The following is a 5,594-nucleotide window of genomic DNA, read 5'->3' on the forward strand; positions in this document are numbered from 1 at the left end:
CCCACCTCATACAGCCTCTTTTCCTCTTTTGCAATTTCTCTATTCTCTTCCTCCTTCTACAGTTTGTAATGGACAAGAAGGTGATCTCTTGGGCTGTCTGGCTGCTTATTCTTGTCTCGCTCATTCCCAGCCTTCCTCACTCCCTGTCTCTCACAACCCCCACCACTCCTCTTTTCATGTTTCTGACAGGAACAGTTTCTGCGAGCCCATCTGGTCTTTTGTCTGCCTCTCTTGCTGTATGTCTCAGTGTGATCCTGTGCCGTCAACTGAAATTTCATAGAGCCACTCCTCATTTCTGAGTTTTCATAGCTCTAATACAAAACAAATTGAAAAGTTGCTTTTACAACTCTGTTTTTACCTGTCTTGATCTCATTGCACTGAGTGGACAACATACATAAATTCATCAGAAGAAATATAACCCCCCACTTACTGTCCAAATAAATGACAAAAATAATGGTCTTGAAAACCCCGTAATTTAGAACCATTCTCTGTGCTATCTGTGTGTTTTCAGCAACTAGAGAGAGAGGCATTTTCCACTCCCATCATGAGAAATTTGTCTCCACTCTTACCTCAGGTTTAACATTTCACTTCGCCAGATGCCAAATGGAGACATCTCAAGTTCCCAGGATCCTCCCAACGGCAACATATCTTGTGTTATTTGCATGTGATGTGTGCAATATTTCAAATAAATGACTGTGTAAAGAAAGAATGACTGCTTGTCTGTAATTCTGTAACTTCCTCACCTACCAAACATAAACAAAGTAAAATAGCTCAGCTTGACCGGTAACTGTAGTCATGGGAACCGCACTCAGATAAACTGATGTGACCTGTCCCTTCAATTGATCACAGCTATGACGCTCAACAGCTTATGGCACTTCAGAACATTTTCAGCTCATTTGGGAAAACTGGGACTTTTGGGATAATTGGGTTAAAACCACTTTAGTGCAATAGGTGAAAAGTGCCCGACTTAACATATATGTTTGAATTATGCTACTAATAATTATGTTCAGAGTAATTTAAGCTTCTACATGGTTGTATGCAAGTTCATCAAACTATAATAACATATAACATGATTGTTTTTTATATGCATACTTTATATATATTTTTGATGAGGCATATTGACCCCACTTACCCAATCTGACCTGCTCTCTGCAGTGTTTAATTAAGCAAGATGGATGCATTGCAGTTTATCTGTCATATGAGATCAGAGTTCTGATATTAGGTGCTGTTTTCAGCAGTTCTTTAAAGACCATTTTAATGAGCACTCCTATGAAAAGTATTGAGTCTGGTGTAGAAAGAGTGGAATGAAACAAAATAAGTGTAAATTAACAAGATTATGAAATCAACTTAGTTCACAGTGCCATGAGTTAAATGCTAAAACTCAATGTGCTAACATGTTTAAAATAACAGTGCTAATGTATTGATTTTAAGCAGATGTAACATTTAATATAATGGCACTGAATTAAAAGGTAAAAGCTTACTAAGATCATTACAGTGTACCCAAAGAAGACTGTGAATGTCTGCAATACATTTCATATGTAATCCATTGTGTGGTACTTCAGACAACTCCATTGTGTGATACTTCAGACAATTCAACTTCAAACAACTTGATGGTGGAGCTACAGGGAAGATGAGGGGATTATCAAATGTATTAGGAAACACTGTGTGGGTGACATGAAATATCAGTACCAAATTTAACGACAATTTGTTGAGCTGGGTTGTTCAGTCTAGACAAAGTTGTTGGACCAACCAATATTCCTAAAGGCACAGTGGCTTAATATGATGTAATAAACTTTAACATAAAAACTGCCATCAGAGTCCTAATCATAATCCCTATCACACAGACACCGATCTGTGTGCATCTCAACAAATATGCAGAGAAAGGAATAACTGAAACTCAAATTGATAAGAATGTAATCCTTATAGATCTCTATGACTAAACCCTCATCTTCCTTAAGCCTGGAGGCTGATCTGGGGCAAACCAGTAATCAGAGTGTTAGGCCTAGTGATCTTCTAAGCGTCTATGAAAAACAGAGCATAAATTTAAGAATGATTGTACGCACAAATAGACTGACCTTTTCCAATGGCTGAATTCATAGCAGCCTAAGAGCTCACCTAAAAATAAGTCATCAAGAAAACAGCATAAAAACAAAACACTTCCTACACCACAGACAAAAGTCACTTCCTGTTTCAGCTGTTGCCATGGCAACGCATGTATACAGTTCATGTATAATGTTGTATTTATATTGAGGTTCTTCATCAGGTCAACCACAATGAACATTCGTTCTGTGTACTGTGAGATGTGTTACATGAGTAAAATTTGCCTTGACTTGCCTTTATACTGAGGAAATAACATAAGAAAAAGAAAAGACAGGTTTCTGCTGGTTTCTGTCTGTGGAGAAACCGTATTGACAAAGTGAAAAGATGATGCACCCTTTTAATGAGTAATTGGGTCAAAGTTAACATTTTCTTTGACTGACGTGAACTGAACATTTGCTGTGACAGATCTCTTTTCACACAGCTGAAAACAAACACTGCCCCACACAGACAAGACTGAATCAAAAAAAAGACTAACTTGGTCAACACCCCAGCACAATGAAATGCACAAAGCGCTCAGTCACTGTCAGTCTATACAAGTAAAATCAACTTGTTCACCTGAGTTGAACTTGATATGTTTAAGAACTTGCAGTAACATGAAAATGACTTAATGACTAAGTGGGTCATATTTCTTTTGGAAAGTGACATTGAAAGAACATGTAGAAAAAACAAGAGGAAAAAAGCCTGTTTGCAGCCTGGATGTTGGTTAGAAACACAAGCAGTTAACCAAAGCTCCAGGATTGCTTAATCTGTATGTGTTCTGTATGACGTTACAGCACCACAAAAAAGAAAAAACACTGGATGTGAACAGATGTATACTGGGAATGACTAAACCCTAAATTAAACATCAGACTCGTGAGTCAGCCAATACGCAAAAAAAGAAAGAAAAAAAACAATTCCATGATGGTTCTTCAGTGAGGACACACATACACTGTCATCAGGCGCCCTGGTGGTTGGGAATCCTTGTGGTAATGGCTGAATAATGGCAACTCTTCAGCATTCCAGTTAGGCAACGCGCTTTTTCCCTTAAACCCCCTCAGTCACTGGAATGTGAATAAAAAATATTACAAGATGTCCATATATGTACTGAGCAGCAAGAGGAAATCTGCACAACATACTTTGGACACAAGTGTCAGCACAAATTTGGTGGAATAACAGAAATTGTAGTTATTAATTCTGAAAAATACTCGTGTATAGCATCAGGTGGTGCCAAAGAGTTTTCATCTTAATCTGATACATCTAAGAAACAATATGTGACATCCTAGAAATGAATATGAATGTGTTTCTGCCTGTGCTGGAGGTCTGTGACTAGGTGAGGGAAGGTTGTTAGGAGTGTGTCCTTTTTGTGTATCTTTGGCCGACAGGCGATCACAGCCTCACCCAGTAGTGTCTCAGGCAGAATGAGCTATCCTGGCATAATGGGAGCATGACTGGACTACTTCAAAAGGCCAGACTTTGTGCAATAACAACAAAGCAAGGACCTCATTTGTGTTTGGGTACAGGGACAGCAGAGCAGGCCTGTTTGGACAGTGAGACTACTATATAGCCAACTACAATGTCCTGTAATTTCCTAGCTGGGTCTTATTCTCAGTCAGCACAGTGATGATAAGCCTCTGTAATCTCTTGAGGTGAAGTTTGCAGGTGGCAGTCTTTTTCTGGAGTATGTGCTTTGATTCTAAACAAACAGGAAATCTGTCTTATGTTGCAGAGTAAATGACATAAAGGTCTAATGTAGCCTACGTGTAAATCAGAATAAGGAAGCGGAAGTATGATCTGATGACTTTATGACAGGACGTGAAAGTAAAATCTGGAACCCATTTAAAAAACAACAGAGAAGTGCTGGTAGTAAGGGAAAAGGGGGAGACCAGAGGAAATCCTGTCAACAATAGTTGAATAAACTTGAGCGTGAAACAATGTGAATGAGAACAAGCCTCTCTCCAACCACAAAGCCTTTTCACACAGGGAAATATGTGTCAGTGTGGGCTTGTGTGTGTGTGTGTGAGAGAGAGAGAGACAAAAGGAAAAGGGGGAATCCTGACTAAAATGGTTTATTCTTGGATAATACAACCATCAGGTTTCTTTGATGAAGCCCAGGAGGACTGAGTGTGGTGCAGATTCAGGGACTGTGCTTCACCCTTGGAAACTCACTGTATGTGTAGCCGACACCCCTCACCAATGGAATTCAGTCATTTGGATCGCTTCTGCTATTTGGGCCAGCACATTTATCAAATGACATGTCTGAAGGACATTCGAATATCAGCACAACAGAAGCGCACACTTGCCCACTTTGGTCTCCATAGAAACTGCCTGCATCACTCCTCACCACGTTGTGTGTCCGTGAGTCTGCCTGCCAGAGCCCTTGCACTATCTTCAGGACCCTGCGCACAGTTCATCAAAAACTCAGCAGGAAGAAATCTGATTCCTTCTGTCTGGCAGCTCTTATCCAGCTGTTACACATAACAAGATTGCTGGGCAGAGATTGGCGGCTGGTAGTGAGAAGAGTAAATGTCAAACTGTGACAGGAAAGCCAAAGAAATGTCAGAATCTGTTTTGCTGTATTTTCAGGGCTTATATTTGGACAGGCATTGTTCAAATGCCATACTTAACAGATCTAGCAGTTGGCAAGCTGAAAGCATAGCAGGAGGGTCTAATAAAAGAACATGAGTTCACCATATTGAAATACGGTACTCTACCAACTAAGGGCACATAACAAAAAAGGGCATTGTATCAACACCAAGAATAGCCTACTTTATCATAAACACTAGGCCTGAAGGATATTGCATACCAATGACACAAAGATGCTTTGTGTCAAGATAAATATCACATTAGGCTCGGAGGCATAGTGCAAGCTGACGAGACAACTAACCAACATCTCTAAGAATATTTATCACCAGCTCTGGGGTATTTTAACCTGAGTGCTCTGGGTTACATGCTGTTAAATAACAGATTTGTCATCTATGGGTGCTAAAACACAAATATTGTATTTCACATATAACCTTATGTCCATTTTCCTTCCATTTTACCAGACAATGCTGAACATAAATAAAAGCCTTGAATTCATGTGTCTTGAAGCAAAAGCACTTTCTAATTTCTAGATACTTTAATGTAAATCAAAGCTTGAGACAAAAGAAAGTCTTTCATCACCTGAGTAACCTCCATAATAATCGTCTGAAACAATATTCTTACACTCTTCTAGGAGAGACTTCTGCTGACACATACTGTATGCAAATATCCGTTCTGCCAATGCTTACAGCAAAGATAAACATCTGCCAGCAGAGACTGACCTCTACGCTCTGCCCAGCAAATTATCATAATTGGCTTCAATAAAAAAGTTATTATGCAATCTCTTTAGATTCTGATTAAATATAAAGTGACAGACAAACATGCGTGCACGCACGCACGCACGCACGCACGCACCCCCCCCCCCCCATGGTTTCCCTAGCAGCTTTGCTACATCACGAAGGTGGGGAGAAACATGTTTAATGAGGTGCACAGCC

This window comes from Mastacembelus armatus, chromosome 6, assembly GCF_900324485.2.
Source record: "Mastacembelus armatus chromosome 6, fMasArm1.2, whole genome shotgun sequence".
Taxonomy (NCBI): domain Eukaryota; kingdom Metazoa; phylum Chordata; class Actinopteri; order Synbranchiformes; family Mastacembelidae; genus Mastacembelus; species Mastacembelus armatus.